The 18,910-nt window shown below is 38.9% G+C and overlaps 1 long non-coding RNA gene across 1 annotated transcript in view; it reads right to left on the bottom strand.

Annotated features, from left to right (window-relative positions):
• Positions 1-434: 434 nt before the first annotated feature.
• LOC132682105 (uncharacterized) overlaps positions 435-18,910 on the bottom strand; it is a 79,895-nt gene continuing 61,419 nt past the window's right edge. Inside the window, exon 6 of the long non-coding RNA XR_013550380.1 lies at positions 435-486. This is a non-coding gene — a long non-coding RNA (uncharacterized LOC132682105). The remainder of the gene's footprint in view (positions 487-18,910) is intronic.

The following is an 18,910-nucleotide window of genomic DNA, read 5'->3' as shown; positions in this document are numbered from 1 at the left end:
GGTTGAAAAACAAGGGGGTGGGGGAGATGCTTTGCCACGCTTGCTTAGGCCTCCACAACAAAATCACATCATAGATTCTCTTCCCGTAATGCTAGTTCACAAAAGAAAGGAAACGTGAACTTTAGTTGCTGGCTACTGTGTACCAGGAACTTTCATACATGTTTCATACATACCTTTTGATGGTAAATATTATTATCCATATTTTATAGCTAAGGAAACAGAGGCTCAGGAAGTTTAAGACATTTCCCCCAAGATTCTGCAGCTGTAAAGGAGCAGTATTCTGAAATCTTGTGAAATGGTACCTACAGTGTAAAGTAAGGAAACCTTGGGTTTGGGGCTCCACTCCTGGCTCTGCACACAATAGCAGCATGACCAGAGACAGATGATGGTGCCCCCCTTTTCTCATCCTAAAACAGGGGTAAGAACAGCACCTACCTCAGAGGTGTCACAAAGGTTGAATGAGTGGTAGCTGTCAAAGGCCAGCACCTAAAAGATACACAGTAATTTTTGTTACTTTCCCTTCCTCTCTTCCCTCCCTCCCTTCTTGGAGACAGAGGCCACATCTTTTATCTTTTTTTTATCTTACACACACTCAGTCTTTTGCAAATATCTGTGGAAATGAGCCCTGCCATGTCCAGTGCTTTTTGGGGACAGTTGACACAGTGTTTTCCGAAACAACACCAGGCATCCTCATGAAACTTTGATTTCAACAGATTGGATGATATATCTCACACAACAATACATTTAAAGTAAGAACCGGGTGGGAAAAGCATTTTGCAATTTTTTTTTTTTTAAATTTTTTTTTTTTTCAACCTTTTTTATTTATTTTTGGGACAGAGAGAGACAGAGCATGAACGGCGGAGGGGCAGAGAGAGAGGGAGACACAGAATCGGAAACGGGCTCCAGGCTCCGAGCCATCAGCCCAGAGCCTGACGCGGGGCTCGAACTCACGGACCGCGAGATCGTGACCTGGCTGAAGTCGGACGCTTAACCGACTGCGCCACCCAGGCGCCCCTGCAATTTTTTAAACCATCAGCTCCAGTGTCTCCTTTTTATTAAAAAAGATTTTAAGCCAGTGGGACGTAAAGTGAAACCATAATCAAGTTATCAAACAAACATTCTGAGCAGCATCAAGCCTCTACAAGAGGCACGAATGGCTAGTGGATGAGGAGTACATCTGACCCAGGGAAGCCTGGCTTCCAGGGTTCCAAACCAGCTGCACAGACACTAAGCACATAAATGCTAGAGCCAGCCCCCAGCCATACATGAAGGACACACTGGTATAAGAAACAGGGTTCGGCCTACAAACACACACTTTGGCAAGAATTGGTCCGTCTCCACTTCAAACACCCTAGTCTAAGCCATCATTATCTCTAGTTTAGAATTCTGCAATAGATACCCAGCTCCTGCCCTTGACCTCTTTCATCTGTTTTTATACTACAGCCAAAGAAAACTTTTAAAAACACCTATCAGACCATGTCAGCCCCCTGGTCTCCTACAGTTCCTAGAATCAAAACTAAATTCTTCATTATGGCCTGGAAGGCCTAATGAGATCTGGCTTCTGTGTACCTCTTCATTCAGTGAATGAATGAATTATAAACAAGTGAATGAGACAGATATGGCACGGCACCGCCTGCCTGGGATAAAGCCCAGAGTGTCTTGCATATGGCAAGTGACTGGTATTGTTCGCACTTAACCTTTATGAAATGGCTTTAGCACACTGGGATGTGTACAGAACAACAAAGGCAATCCAAAAGCCCCAGTACTTCAAGAGCTATATTCTAGGAGTTAGTTTTCCAAAAACTGAAGGAAAGGAAGGGTATTTCTTGGCAACGCTTGTTTTATTCTTTTTCCTTCTTCAGACTTAGAGACCATGGTGCATGGAGAGCAGTGAGAAAGAAAAAACTAGGAACGCTAGGAAAAAGTAGATGTGCTACTAGGAGAAAGGGAGAAAAGGAAAGCAGTAAAAATATCAAGAATGGGGCAGGGAGGTCAGAGAAGAGAAGAAGTAATGAGGAAGAAATAGGGAATCCATTTAAGGCTTGCTGTTTCTCCCTGTCTCAAATAGATATCGGACTGGGATTCATCTGAAAACACAGAAATCAAGGTGAGTCTCTGTGACCTCAGACAGACCCGTGACCATGCAAGAATGGACTGCACTGTATGTTAATTATACTTGAATAAAAAATTATTATTAATTAAAAAATATTTTTTTTAAATGACTACAGTAGCTGAGGTGGCTCAGTCGATTGAGCATCCGACTTTGGCTCAGGTCGTGATCTTGAGGTTTGTGAGTTTGACCCCACTTTAGGCTCACTGCTGTCAACCTGTCAGTGCAGAGCCCACTTTGGATCCTCTGTCCCCCTCTTTTTGCCCCTCCCCCACTTGTGCTTTCCCCAAAATAAATAAATATTAAAAAAAAAAAAAAGAATGGGCTACAGTAGCTAGAAGAATACATACGTACACTAAGCTCTCTGGGTGGCTGGACAGAAGGCAAGAGCCCCAACTCAATAATATTCTACCATTACCGCCTTCATCTCTATTTCTGAAAACAATTTCCCATCAGCTCCCAAATTTCCAAAGACTTTGCCTTATAGGAGCATCATGGCATGAGCAAAGAAGGAAGAGATGAGTAAGCCTTCTTCTCTCCTTTCTATCCCCTTTCGGACAGGGTTTTGGAGTTCTTGACCATTAAAGTGAAAGAACAAGTTATGGGTATTTTAGCTCTTTAAATAATCCCACTGTGCTTTTTCTAAACTAAATAAGTGTAAGTATGTGTATCATATACTGTCTTATCTCATTATTTAACTGGTTCAAGAATGCCTTGTCTCAATAAATTATAAGTTCCTTGACAGTAGGAACCATGTATTCTTTCTCTCACTTGTATACCATACAACACTCAGCACAGTGTCAGAAACACAGCAAGCACTCAAGAGAAACTCATTGCACTAAATATGATTCAACGCTTTACTGTCTTAAAAAATTGTCTCTCAAGGGCATGAGAATTTGCAGTCTGACATTACAGAAGAAACTGAATAAGAATCACAGCTAAAATATCAACAGTCACTTCAAAAAAATCAACATACTCAACTTCCTCATGTGTATAGCTGGTCTACCAGAGCAAAAACCATTCTGATACCCCATGATGTGGGCATACTAATGATAGTTCACCCCATTCCCATGTAAATACTGAGGAGCTAGCTCCCCAACAGACATGCTGGAAATGTTGATCCCATTCTAAAAATAACATTTCCTTTTCCCTTCAAGAAATAATTTTCCAGGTTAATACAAATATGCAAAGAGAATACTAAAGTGCATCAAGGCTTCCCACAACTCTTGTAGATTCCTCCATGGATGTCCCAAGCTCTTCTCACTCTTGTGAGGATGGGACTAAGTTGTTACTGCCAATGATGATCTACTAAATCCTCAAAAATGCAGCAGAGTCTAAGCCTGTGATGACCACTCCTTCCTCTTGGACCCATGGCAGGAATCATTAAATGATGGAATTCATTCCCTTGAGTCTGGACTTGGTCTCACAACCTCTCTTACCTCACATCCCAACCCAAGAAGACTCAATCAAGCAACGTGAAGATTTGTGATGAAGACTTTTTCCCATATATAGGCTAAGGCCTTCTAATCTCCCATGAAGAGCTACAGTAGAGGCAAAATTCCAAATCAGGCTATGAGATAGGTTACATTTATCTTCAGGAACACCTAAAACCTCTTTACAAGAGTTACCCCATCATTTCTATCATCCCCAACCCCAACAAAGCCATCATTCTATGATGTTTATGTTAAATCAAGCTGTCAAAGTTTCATGCTATGTGCCCACCCCTGGCCTGCTTTCCAAAAATTGTATTTTCAGGACATTTTGTCTTCCAACTTCCTTCTCTGTTAACTCCTAAATGGTCTTCCTTATACTGGACTGTTTTTCCTTAGTGCCATAGATAACTGTTTAGTTAGTCTGACAAACTTACCTAAACCAATGTGCTCATTCTCCAAAGGAGCAGGGCCCTTATGGAAACATTGGCCTGAATGACACTAGTGGAGAAAATTTTAGACCCAAAGTTATGGCTAGAAGACAGATTTGAGAGTCTGAGAGAGAAACTGCTCTGTCATACCACCTTGATTTTCTCTCTGCCCACCCAACAGCCCTTTACAATCAGTCACTGTCCTGGATCTTTCTAGATCCATTTCAGCAAACCAACTTAACCACCATATAAGAACACAGCCCAGGGCACCCAGGTGGCTCAGTCAGTTAAGTGACTGACTCTTGATTTCAGCTCAGGTCATGATCTTGAGGTTCATGAGATCAAGCCCCACATCAGCCTCTGCACTGACAGAGGCTTTCTCCCTCTCTCTCTTTCTTCTCCCTTTCTCCCTCTCTCTCTCTCAAAAGTAGATAAGTAAACATTTTTTAAAAAGAAGAAGAACACAGTCCATAAAACACCTAACAATTCCCAAGGAAAGCTAAGGTAGCTTAACAAAGAAGTACCTGATTTCTGTGGACCGTTGGGCACATACTAACGGGAAGAGTTTGCTAGAACCTCCCCGCCCCTCAAAGTTTAAAATCTGCCTCTGTAAGCATTAATCTGGTACCTTCCAGAAGCTGAATAAATTAGGTACCCAATACCACTTAAGTGGCTTAATGTTTTCACCAGACCTGAATAGGCCTAGACAACAAGGAGTGGGTGGGGATGATCATGTATTTTCATTTATTTCATGAGTCTAATTCTCTGTGGACTAGTTGTTTCTAAAGCTGCACACAAAAAAGCTTTAACTGCATGAGTAATTTTTGTTTTGTGGTACATTATTATTCACTTTCAATCATGCAACTCAAAAATGACTTACAGGATTACAAGAGTGTAGCATATAGTTTCTGATACAATCCAATGGCCCTTAAGTAAAAACATGAACACCATCAACTGCAGTTATCCTGTGCAATGGCAGAAAACCGTCAAACCCAATTATGTGAAAATACAAGAAAACTGCTTAGACAAGCTCCTCACCAAGCTTTTCCATTGCTTATATAAGAGAGGATGGTTAAGATCAAAATTCTAATGACATTTAATCAGTTTTCTGATTATAAAACATGCTTTTCAAGTTAGTTCAACATAGCATTCTCTGTTCTAGTAGAGAGATTAAAATATTATAACAGTTATTCCTAGGAGGAAGAAGCCAGTTGCCAATCAAAATTGTACGTTCCAGGTGAAGTTAGAGAAAATTCTTAAGGCAAATTTACTAATGAAGGGTGATTTGAGAAAACAAAATACTTGAGACACATATGCCCATCTCCCATCATGGGTTCTGTTTTACTATATGTAATCTACTTCCTTATATACTTGTTCAATTGAGGTTTTGGAAAACTATTAGATTAACATTGGGCACATAGTCACACATAAAAGATGATGAATAAAGGAGTGAATTCTTTTTTTTTTAATGTTTATTTATTTTTGAGAGAGAGAGACAGCGCAAGCTGGGGAGGGGCAGAGACAGAGGGAAACAGAAAATCTGAAGCAGGCTCCAGGTTCTGTCTAGGCTGTCAGCGGGGCTCGAACTCATGAACCACGAGATCATGACCTGAGCCAAAGTTGGATGCTTAACCAATAAGCCACCCAGGCGCCCCAGGAATGAATTCTTACATATACTAAAGAGCTCCAATAAATGTAAAAAATTTAGACCCATAACATGAAGAACCATATCTCACTTTTTCAAAAATGTGATTACTAGTCTTCTTGTTAATTATTCTCCTTAAGGCAATTTCTCTTTTCAAAATGTTTTAAGGCATTTATTTTTCCAGCAATGAATTAAATGAGGGTTAAGCATCTGCACAACCATACCATTTACATATAGCATGTATTTTTTCCTATTTTCATAGATTTCATAAAATGCAAAGGTTGTGTAATCCTGTCAGCATTATTAAGTCATTAGCAGACAAAGAGAAACACTCATGAGATTTGTGTCTTAGTTTATCTCACATTCTGCTTCATAGCCCAACCAGCTTTCATAATGAAAATTTCCTTCAGCTGGGGCCTCAAATACTTTATTTTTAAAATACAAATGATTTGACCAATATCACTGTGGTTTAGAAATGTTTTCCTCCCTGTTGGTCTCTGCCATGATCTCCTCTGGATGTAGTTCAATTAGATGCCTTCTCATTTTTTCACAAGTAGCCTGTTTTTGTAAAAGTTTGAAAAACTTTGAAAAAGAACTATAAAACGTTTTCACTGTCAATAGAAAAAAAAAAAAATGGATTGCTTGAGCCAGACACAGCTCCCTGTAGAGCTAACCTTTTGATCCTGGAGTCCTTTCATGCACTTAAGTCTTCTCTAGAGTCAATGGGAGTGTTGTGTGTGCAGGGGCAGCAGGATCAAGTTCAGTCAGCTCAGTCTCTTCTTTAGTACTCTGTAGCCAAGTGGGGTAGCCAGCTGAATCTGGTTTAGTTATAAAGTTGGGGGGGGGGGGGGGGAACCTTTCCTGATGCTTTGAAGTTTTTTGGGCAGTGTAATAATATCAGGATTTGTAGAAGGTTATTTTGCATAATCCTTAATAAGATATTCTTATGCCTTCAAAAAGTGAGTGGGACAAGAAAAGCAAGAACCTCCAGTATCCATATGAAGTAATTTTTAAAGTTCTGTGTAGAAATGACCCAAAATGCATTTCAGGAGGATGCATAATTATAGGACTGCCCAACTGTGTCCACACAGGAATGCACCTAAAACTATTCCTGATAGATGGATTTCTACCTCCCTTTCTTAAAGAAAGAGATATAATAGCCCTCACAAAAGTGTTCACAGAAAGTAGAATGGTGATTGCCAGGGGCTGGGGGCGGGGGGAGGAGGGAAGTGGGGAGGTCATGTTTAATGGGTACAGAGTTTCAGTTTTGCGAGATGAAAACAATTCTGAAGACTGGATGGTGGTGACGGTTGCACAACAACATGAATGTGCTTAATGTCACTGACCTATATACTTAAAAATAGTAAAAATGGTAAATGTTTATGTTATGTGTATTTTAATCACAATGTAAAACTTCTATGAAAAAAAAAGTAAATCTTTAAAAGTGCCTTAATACTTATGCTATTTAGAACCAGAAAAATTCGAATTCTGCTAAATGAACAACTCCTGCATGATCTGCATTCAGTTATTCCTTTTTTTTTTTTCCTTTAAATGAATACAAAATACTCTGATGAACACAAAGAAGCTTTGCTGGAGGATTCTACTATTTGTAAATGGATTAAGTATCCCTGTGACTAATCCAACTATTTGAATTGAAACAGGCACTCTTTCCTTTAGAATCCTTATCACCCTAACCCCACAAACACTCACTGATGAGGACATTTTTCCAGGCAAGGTCAGAGGGCTGAGCAAGGTGACTTTGCACTGCCAAGTGGGAAAAGGGGGCTGAAGAACAGAGAAGTACAGGGGCACGTCACAGAAGCCACAAAACTTCTCTGCTGAAAACCCGTTCACTTTAATATTACCAAAAACCTGAGGTTCGTTTTCTGGCATTTTGGTCAGGACATTAAGAATTTAAACTAACACCATTGGACACAACCTACTGTTTTTAAAAATAAGCATTTCATTATCACTTTGTGGAAGGGTACTAAAACTTCTGCGATTTATTGGTACTGGGAATTCAGAAGGAATTTAGGCAGCAGCAACTTGGGTCTGAAAAATAAAAGTGCCTCACTGAAGGGGCACCTGGGTGGCTCACTTGGTTAAGTGTCAGTCTCTTGATTTCAGCTCAGGTCATGATCTCACAATTCTGACAGCATGAAGCCTGCTTGGGATTCTCTTTCCCTCTCTCTCTGTCCCTCCCTCCCTCTCTCTCTCTCTCCCTCTCAAAATAAATAAATAAACTTTTTTTTAAAAAGTGCCTCACTAAATAAGTGATGGTCCCAACAGTAAATATGAAGTTAGGAAGGACTTTCTCTCTGGTTAAATACACACACACACACACACACACACACACACACACACACACACAATTTCAGAAAGCATGCTAAAGCTAAAACAAACAGAAGAAAAGTAAAAATCGTTTAGTAGTTGGAAATGAAGTATGTCATTTCAATATACATGAATAATTAACTTATTTTTTCCCACTTTTTGGAATCCAGATATTGAACAACCTAATCTTTGTTCCAGATGACTGTTATCTTTTTAACAAATGTTCTTAAAAGATTATTAGTGGTCCACAGACAAAAAGATACTGTGCTGGGGTGCCTGGATGGCTCAGTGGGTTGAGCATCCATCCTACTCTTGATTTAGGCTCAGGTCATGATTTCATGGTTCATGGGCTTGAGCCCCAGATCAGACTCTATGCTGATAGGACAGAGCCTGCTTGAGATTCTCACTCTCCCTCTCTCTCTCTGTCCCTCCCTTGTTTGCACACCGTCTCTCTGTCAAAATAAATAAATGAACTTTTTAAAAATTTTTCTTTTTAAAAGATACTGTGCGAAGAGGTAAAATCTCCAAATTATCTTCTTGGCTATCTGACAAATGAGAACTATGATTCCACATGTTCACTTATTAATATGCCTTACTAAAGGAAGTATTTTGTTACCTGTTTGGAGTATATGTTAAAATTATAAAATTAAATGGCTTCAGCAGGGGAAATATGTCTCTGGTGTTTCAAGAGATAACCACTGGACAAAGAACAGACAATGCATAAAAGAAATGTATGTTGAAGTTGCCTTAAACAGATCATTGTGCATGTGAACAAAGATGCAAAAGGATATTCACTGCAGTATAATTTATAATGGTGAAAAACTGGAAAGAAATAATGTCCATTAATAGGAAATTGGTTAAATAAATTACTGCTCATTCATTCATCAACAAGTGGTTGAGGGCCTACCGAGTGCCAGGCAGTATTCTATACACAGTACACATAATGCATCCATTAAAATAATGATGTGGACCTATAGTTATTAATAATTCACACAGTATTATTCATTAATATAAAACTGCATGTGTGCATTTACTTATACATATGTTTCTATATGAATATATACACATTGAGAGACATCTATAAGGATGATCATCAATGTGTTATCATATTGCCAGTCATCATCTCTGGGACTTTTTTATTGTTAACCTCTATATGAAATTTCCCCATTATCTGAAAGTAGAGCATTCCTATGAAAACTTTCATAAGTTGAAATGAAGCAAATAAACAATTAACATTAATTTACATGGAAAAATTTTTTAGCGAATGTCTTAGGCTTATCTGACACTTTTTTTTTACTTCGTTTTTATTTAAATTCTAGTTAGTTAACATACATGGTAAAATTGGTTTCAGGTGTAGAATTTAGTGATTCATCATTTGGGGCACGTGGGTGGCTCAGTCAGTTAAGCACCTAACTTTGGCTCAGGTCATGATCTCACGGTTTGCGGTTTGAGCCCCGTGTCAGGCTCTGTGATGACAGCTCAGAGCCTGAAGTCTGCTTCGGATTCTGTGTCTCCCTCTCTCCCTCTGCCCCGCCCCCACTGGTGTGCAGGCTTTCTCTCTCTCTCTCTCTCTCTCTCTCTCTCTCTCTCTCTCTCTCTCCAAAGTAAATAAATAAGCATTAAAAAACCCAAGTGACCTCCTTAATGCCCATCAACCATTTAGCACATTCCCCACTCACCGCCCTCCTACCACACTCAGTTTGTTCTCTATAGTTAAGAGTCTCTTATAGTTTGCTTCCCTCTATGTTTTCCTCTTCGCCTATGTTCATCTGTTTTGGTTTTTAAATTCCACATATGAGTGAAATCATAGGGTATTTGTCTTTCTCCGACTTATTTCACTTAGCATAATACACTCTAGCTCTACCCATGTTGTTGTAAATGGCAAGATTTCATTCTTTTTGATGTGATGGCTAAGTAATATTCCATTGTATAGATATACCACTTCTTCTTCATCCGTTCATCAGCCGACGGACATTTGGGCTCTTTCCATAATTTGGCTATTGTTGATAGTGCTGCTACAAACATTGGGGTGCATGTGCCCCTTCAAATCAGCACTCCTGTATCCTTTGGATAAGTGGCTAGTAGTGCAATTTCTGGGTCGTATGGTAATTCTATTTTTAATTTTTTGAGGAACCTCCATACTGTTTCCAGAGTGGATGCACCAGTTTGTATTCCCACCAACAGTGTAAGAAGGTTCCCTTTCTCCACATCCTTGCCAACATCTGTTGTTTCCTATGCTGTTAATTTTAGCCATGCTGATAGGTGTGAGGTGGTATCTCATGGTTTTGATTTGTATTTTCCTGCTGATGAGTGATGTTGAACATCTTTTCATGTGTCTGGTAGCCATCTGTATATCTTCTTTGGAAAAACATCTGTTTGTATCTTCTGGCCATTTCTTATCTGGATTATTTATTTTTTAGGTGTTAAATTTGATAAGTTCTTTACAGATTTTGGATACTTACCCTTTATCAGACATGTCATTTGCAAACATCTCTCATTCCATAGGCTGTCTTTTAGTTTTGTTGCTGCTTTTCTGATACTTTAGGACACATCTTGCGAATGGATGCACAAAATAAATCAAGATAAACACAGATGCTCACAGACACAGTTCAAAGCTATGGCAGCTTGATACCGAACTGCTCACTGTAGTTCTGGGGAAAGAGCTTGGTGGTGCCACTCTCCCTGCTTGGGGTATGCACCATCTCCATATGGCTGGCTGCAAAACAAATGCTGAACACTATTTTCACTTCTTGCCTTTTTTCCTAAAAGCGAAAATCTTTTTCAGAACTCTTTCAGCTCTTGAAAACAGGTACTAAAGTAGGTCTTTCATAAAAGCAAAGTGGCGTAAGTCAAACTTTCAAAAAGCCGGGTCCACCTATGCTTTTCCATACTGTTTGACTATTTTTTACAAGGTAACTATATCATTTTTATAATCTAAAAATATTAGGGGTATATTCATTTTGAAATGATAAAAAAGGGAACCATTGGTACAATTTAATCATATTAATATGCAGAAGAAAATACCAGACAGCCGCAGAATTCCCGAAATCCAGCTGCAGTTCTAAGATGTAAGACACAAAAGCAGATGCTTCCCCACAAGGATGAGGTAAATAGACATGAAGCACAACAGTTCCATAGAACTCAAGTGCACAATGCAGCTGAATGTACTCCACGAAACTAGAAAGCAGGCCAGCAAAGTCCCCAAAGACTACAAAGCCTAAAAACTAATAACGATAAACATATCACACAGGGCTTTTATATAACTTGGATGTTATTTGTGTTGAAATACTGGCCTTTTAACAGTTTATAATGTTGCTTTTTAACTCTATATATCATTCCCTTTTCCTTTAAAAATGATTTCCCATGAACCTTCCTCATCCCTTTAATCCTACAAGATACTTTTTAGTCTGAGCAGGTGGCAAATGCATAGCTCGTTTAAAAGGCCAAAATATTCTTAGCTTTACCTAAATTCTGATCATCTCAGCCAAAGTATTAAGTGTATATCAACAGCACAATCATAATACAAAATAATTCCTTTTCCTGCCATGAGTAGAATCAACAGGATGTGCATCGTAAAGATAGATAGAGAAACCATAACACAGAATGATATACCAGAAGTCATGCTAGAAATTCTCTCAAGATTCTAATGAACCTGAATATATGAATAGCTGGCCAACATGAACAAGAGAATGGAAACATACAACCAGTCAGATCTTTAAACTGTTTAGGAAAGAACATTCACAGAGCTCTCACTTAAATGCATAGAACAATTATTTAAAAGTCTGGGTTTCTATTGTGAGAAATATAGTAAGTATTCAACTTTGAATATTTTTTAAGTTTTTGTTGTTATGTTGTTGTTTACTCTTACTGGATTACTTTACATTTTTATGCCTTGTACTATGGGTGCATCATAAGGCATCAGCTTTCCCAAACCAGTGTAAAACTTCTGCTCCAGGTCTCCAAGATGGAATCAAACCCCAGCAGCAAGCAAATACCTTGATTTCACAGTTTTTACGATAAAAATTGGAAACGAAACTTGAAGGCATTTGGTTGAGTCAATCAGAACAAATAAAGCAAGTACTGTAGTCTGGTGTCTTTCATTAGTCCAACTTTGAGTTCTGAACAGCAATCTCCCTTGACCACATAGAAGTCTTAAGTGTGGGTGTGCATGCACTGAACTCTACCAAGGACCCATAAGATGGATCAAACGTTCTAGCTTTGCTCCTTTCAAAAACTGTTCCAAGGAATCAGGATAGATAATCTGCTAGTAGATTTTCAAAAGCCGAAAAATATTCTGTATCATATGACCTTTCTGATTAGAAAGAAGGCATATACTATTGACCAAACCCAAGCTTCCAGCTGCCACTATTAGCAAAGCTGAAGACCTGTTAAATTAACTGTTGTGAACCTAGGCCAGAAGCATCAAGCTCTCTCTGGTGTCTTGCCCTTACTTCTCCATTTGTTATACTCTTCAGATGAAAATTCCAACTTCAAGCAGTCTGCTGGTGTTCCTAAGAATAAATCAGGTTTTATAGACCTGAATATCTTATAAGAACAAAGAATATTTAGGAAGCCCTAAAAATATCAGACTGATGCATTAATTTTCTGGATGTTCACCAGGTTAATATAAACAGGTCTGGTTACCCCTGTTGGAGAAGGGAAAGGTAAGAGTTTAGGTTTCTGGACTTTACATCGATAGTCCAAAGCTAGAGAGCGGGGTGGGAGATTGAGCACAAGTCCCTCCTCGCCTGCCAAAGCACATCCTTGCTGCAGTGGCTTCTCTACGAATCTTTGGGAATGGAACATTAAAGGAAATTACTAAAAGAGAAAGAATACACCATGTTCATTAGTCTGATGCTGCACAGTAAAAAGTTACTTTCATTTTCTTTAAAGACATTTTTGTAGAATGATGTCATAAATAAAGTTTAAAATACAGTTTTAATATCAAAACTTCTTAAAATAGTTGAAAGAGGAAAACCCCTAAAACTGCGGTAGTATAATCACTCATCTCAAATGCTCAGAAACAAAGGGTTTACATTTGGTTTAGTGTGTTTGTGTGTCTGTGTGTGCTTTCATAACCAGCAATTAATTGAACCAATCCTTTCTTGTGGTTCTATTACAATAATCATGTTTGAAGGAACCAAGAATATTGCATTAGCCAGTATTCAAAGTTTTAGTACTTAAAACAGAGTAAATACTGTCAAATATCTTAGGTGGTGTCTAAATGGTGAACTAAATTAAAAAAAAAAAAACAGAAAAATTCAGTGCAGTTGAAAGTATTGTACTAACACCATATTTAACAGAAATAACTGAGTTGTTTTTAACAATTTAAATTCTTGTGGTAATATTTACAATAACATACTGATTACTATCATGGCAATACATTTTGGGGATTATTAATAAGGCTAGAAAAAGTCTTCCACTAAATAGTCTCTGCAGTGAATACATGAATACATGAATAGACATGCATGAATAGATTAATAGACACTTCTCCAAAGAAGACATCCAAATGGCCAACAGACACATGAAAAGATGTTCAATGTCACTCATCATAGGGAAATACAAATCAAAGCCACACTGAGATACCACCTGACACCAGTCAGAGTGGCTAAAATTAACAACTCAGGAAACACAGATGCTGATGAGGATGTGGAGAAACGGGAACCCTCTTGCACTGTTGGTGGGAATGCAAACTGGTGCAGCTGCTCTGGAAAACAGTGTGGAGGTTCCCAAAAAAATTAAAAATAGATCTACCCTATGATCCAGCAATAACACTGCTAGGAATTTACCCAAGGGATACAGGAGTGCTGACGCATAGGGGCACTTGTACCCCAATGTTTATAGCAGTGCTTTCAACAATAACCAAATTATGGAAAGAGCCTAAATGTCCATCAACTGACAAATGGATAAAGAACATGTGGTTTATATATACAAGGGAATACTATTTGGCAGTGAGAAAGAATGAAATCCTGCCATTTGCAGCAACGTGGTTGGAACTGGAAGGTTTCATGCTGAGTAAGTCAGTCAGAGAAGGACAGATATCATATGTTTTCACTCATATGTGGACCTTGAGAAACTTAACAGAAGTCCATGGAGGAGGGGAAGGGGAAAAAATAGTTACAAACAGAGAGGAAGGGAGGCAAACCACAAAAAACTCTTAAATACAGAGAACAAACTGAGGCTGGATGGAGGAGTGGGGGAGAGGGGAAATAGGTGATGGGCATTGAGGAGGGCATGAGCACTGGGTGTTGTATGGAAGCCAATTTGACAATAAATTATGTTAAAATACTTTTTTAAAAAGATTATGTCTCTCTCTCTCCCTCTGCCCCTCTCCCCCGTGCGTCCCGCCCCCCAATTAAATAAATAAATAACATTAAAAAATAAAAAGCTTAAAGGAAGGAGTAGTTTTCATGAACACATAGAAGCTATATAGAAGCTATACTATTGAGGAAGAAAACCATTTGAGGCTTTAAAAAAAGAAAAAAAGGGGTGCCTGGGTGGCTCAGTCAGCTAAGCATCCAACTTCGGCTCAGGTCATGATCTCGTGGTTCATGAGTTCCAGCCCCGCATCAGGCTCTGTGCCGACAGCTCAGGGCCTGGAGCCTGCTTCAGATTCTGTGTCTCCCTCTCTCTCTGCCCCTCCCCCACTCACACTCTCTCTCAAAATAAATAAACATTAAAATTTTTTTAAAAAAATTACAAGAGCCCTTCACACTTTATAGACCTTACCCTTATTCACTCAGAATTCTTTAAAGACTGCCTATGTATGTTTTAGCCTGTGACAAGGCTGTATTCGTTATCTCCTACCCATCACTGCCCCAATTACTTCCCACCATATAACAATTAGATACCAAGAAATTGAGCCCATGGCAAAGTGAAGAGTGGCTCAGCATCTGCTAAAACAGCTGAAGTCATGAACTAACCTGGCACCTCATACCTTGTCAAGCTGAGGTCAGTTGGTTTGGTATAGACTCAAAGCAAAGAGCTTCCACAGGTCATCTGGTTGATTCTCCAATGCCTTAAGCAAGGGTCCACCTATCTAAACCATTCCTCCCACATCAGTTTCTGTCTTAGTTCCAAACATCTCCAGAAAAAGAGATTCCTTGATAATCCATTCCAGTGCTTAACAAACCTCACTTTCTGGGAAATTCTTCCTTATGTCCAACCTAGTTCTGTCACCCCCAACCCCCCTCCCCCTAAAATTAAAGACTATTTCCTTTTGTTCTCTTCTCAGCAGCAAGGAGAACAGCCACTTACCAGTCTCTATATGACAACCCTTCATATACTTGAAAACTTTTATTAAGCCACCCACCAGTTGCTTTCTTCCAAGCAGAATAATCCTAACTCCTTTAACCTTCATAAATCCTATTTTTCTAACTTTTTATCAATTTTTTCTTTCCTAGGTAATAGCCCTGGGCTACTGAACATGAAATCCAAGATGTTGAGGCATTAAAGTGGACTGGAGACACAGTCTGAGGACTGTTAAACAGAGATGGTGAGACGAGGTGACAGAAAACCGGAAAAAGATACACTGGAATTTAATGCATAAAACCAAGATAGTCTTGGAAATGTAAGTCTTAGTCATTCTAAATTTTTCCACAATTTCTTACAGAGCCATTGTGTTTTCAAGACTAGCATTGGATAACATTACAATCAGCTGCAAGTTTTGTGAACATCAATCTTGCCCAACACTTGGAAAACTGCTGTCCAAGGCACCCTTCAGGACAACTTTAGACTGCAATAAAACAGCTAGATAATACCAATACTGGCTGACTCAGAAGAATGCAAATCTCCAGTAACTCATCAGCTAATAAATGCTGAATGCAAAGGTTAAAGTCACACACCAAGACACATGGTTTGACTCCATCCCAATCTTTCATCAAGACACAGAGCATAATCAGGGCCTGAGAAGAACATTCCTTGTCTTGAGATGGTCAGACACACCTTTTATTTTCTATCTAAATCCCAGGTGACAGAAAGTCCTGCAAATGTCAAAGTGCTTCTTAGAGCACCCTGGGTTCCTGTGCCTCAAAGAATGTGCCACACATAATACACCAAGAGTTTTCTTTACAATTGTTTTCCAATTTTATTAAATAAGAATCTAAGAATAAATGCATTCAGATGTATGAAGTCTAACTTTTTACTCTTGATTGCGACAGGATACTGAAAGAAAGAAAGAAAGAAAGAAAGAAAGAAAGAAAGAAAGAAAGAAAAAGAAAGAAGGGTTTTTGCAAAATTGAAGATGAAATCTTCCCTAGTTTGTGGCCTCAGTAAGGTTAAATACTGATTAGATACACTTTGGCAAGATGCCACTTCTCTTATATCAATTTTCACAGAGACAAAGTAGAGTGTTTTACAAGCACTTGTTTCTTAAATACCACATTTCAGCCTCAGAACTTTTTTTCTTACAGCATACTTTTCCCCAAATATATGTGGTTAAGTTTGTATTTGTCAACTGTAGGTCAAATTCTATTCTTAAGGACCAAGGCAGGGTGCCTTAAAAGTTACATGCGTGTTCCTGCATACATTTGTAAACTGTGTGTATGAATGTGTATTCAGAATGTGTCTTTAATTTACCGTCCGGTTGTATGGACAAGTTGGTCTTTCACTGATTGAACATGTATTGAGCTACTTATCAAAAACAAATTGCTGCCATCTGTAAAATAAATGACTAAAGATATTACTACCCTAATGAAATTCAGGAATCAAGATCGATGAGGAGATGGATAGTTTTCATATCCAAAATCTACGTTTGTTTCTCCCTTCCAAACTCTGCATACTGAAAGAAGGTTTAGACACTAACTGCAAAGATGGGCCCTCACCTCCTGCAGTGAAGCCTAGGGTAAAGTTCTTGACAGGCTGAAGGCATTTGCATTGTAATGCAGAATCCAGGAATGCCAGATGTAGGGTGGGTTCCTTTTGTGTGTCTTCCAGCCTGACTCCCCTGACTCCTACCATTGTAAATTTAAGTGGGTAGCACAGAACCTGGCATAGACTCACATTCAATAAATATTTGCTGGATATATGAATGGTCATAGATTCTAGATCATATCTTAGTGGTACCAACATTTTGCTATATCTGGAGAAACTCAGGCAAAGGGGAATAAAAAGGCTTGTCTATATGGCATAAACCGAACTAAGCGGTCAGGTATTCTTTTAAACCAGGGGTATTTTGACCACCTGACTTAAGGAAGATATCATGGAGTGTTAGGACACTAAACAGCAATGCTTGGTCACCCTGCTATTTATCAATGCCTATATTGTCGTGACCTACATTACCTGCCCAGGGTAACCCAGGCTATTAATTAATCCAGGGCCAAGAATCAAACACAAGCATCCTGGCTTAGGGTTGAACCTGCTCCCCATTATACCACAATCTGAATTCCTTTGTGACTAGTTACTGCTGCATTCCATTGTCATAAACTGAACCCCTACGGTAGAGTGCTAATATTAAAATGGTGTTGGCTGTATTTCAAAACATTGCCTATTTGGAAGTACTTTTCCTTGGAAAAAGGCATAGCAATAACTGCCTTGTATCTCTAGAGTCACAAAATCTAAAGATCAGGAAAACATTCAGCTAACTAAAAACACTCAACTGAAAGTAACACGTCTTGTCTTTAAGGACTGGATGAAACTTTGCTACTAATAGTTACAACTCACACAAAATCAAAGTGTTAAAGAGTGCAGCAGCTAAAACACGGTTACCAGTGCTTAAGAAAATGCTTTGGACCTTGGTCATTTTAAACTCCATTGTATTTAAATTGCCATTTGTCACACTGAATCTTCCTTTGTCCCCGTTTCCCTTCTCTAACAATGGCCCCTTCACCTAGGATAAGGCCTCCTACCCACCAATTTTGGGCTCCCTTCCCCTCTTCACTTAGAGGATTTTTAGAAGTTCAATCAAACCAGGCTCTCGTTACTGGAATATAAATGACAGTATTTTTTAATATGTTATCATTCCTAAAAGACTTAATATTTAAATAGGAGAGGAAATCTAAGCCAGCCAGTTTGAAAGTTAAAAAAAGAAATGTGTAAATTATTAATCTAGGAGTTCATCACGCTAAATAATAATATAAATGTAGTATAGAAGTTAAAAATCCCAAGCGTCCTTTACAAAGTTTCACCAGAGGAATCAAAGATGATCCAGGCACCAGAGAATTTGCATTACAGTTGACCCTTGAACAACACAGGTTTGAACTGCATGGGTCCACTTGTACATGGACATTTTCCATAAATCCAGTACAGTACTGTTAATGTATTGTTTTCCTTATGATTTTCTTAATAACATCTCCTCTCTCTAGCTTACTTTATTGCAAGAATATAGTATAATACATATAACATACAAAATATGTGTTAATCGACTCTTGATATTATCAGTAAGGCTTCTGGTCAACAGTAGGCTATTTTTTTTTAACGTTTATTTTTGAGAGAGAAAGAGAGAGACAGAGTGTGAGCAGTGGAGGGGCAGAGAGAGAGAGAGAGACACAGGGAGGTGGGCTCCCAGCTCTGGGCTGCTAGCACAGCGCCCAAAGCAGAGCTCAAACTCACAAACTGTGAGATCATGACCTGAGCCGAACTCAGAGGTTTAACTGACTGAGCCACCCAGGTGCCCCTGGTCAACAGTAGGCTATTAACGTTAAGTTTGGGGGGAGACAAAAGTTATACATGGATTTTTGATGAGGTGGAGGGGTCAGCGCTCCTAACCCCTGCATTGTTCAAGGGTCAACTGCACTTTTCTTCTCTAGGCTTTGAAATGAATGTTCTAGACTAGAATTCAGGTAAAAAAAAAATGGTGCGATGATGAAAATTTTGCCTTCAATTTTGACTACTTCAAATTTGTAAATTTGACAAATTTACAATGACAGAGCTTCTCCTACATGGCTTGCTGGAATGTAAACCAGGATAACCTTTCTGTACAAAACTGGCAATATAACATTTGACCCAGTCACTTTACTCTAAAACT

Source organism: Panthera onca, chromosome A1, assembly GCF_046562875.1.
Source record: "Panthera onca isolate mPanOnc1 chromosome A1, mPanOnc1 haplotype 2, whole genome shotgun sequence".
Lineage (NCBI taxonomy): Eukaryota > Metazoa > Chordata > Mammalia > Carnivora > Felidae > Panthera > Panthera onca.
Note: the sequence above shows the minus strand (reverse complement) of the source record. Positions and strands in the feature narration are given on the sequence as shown.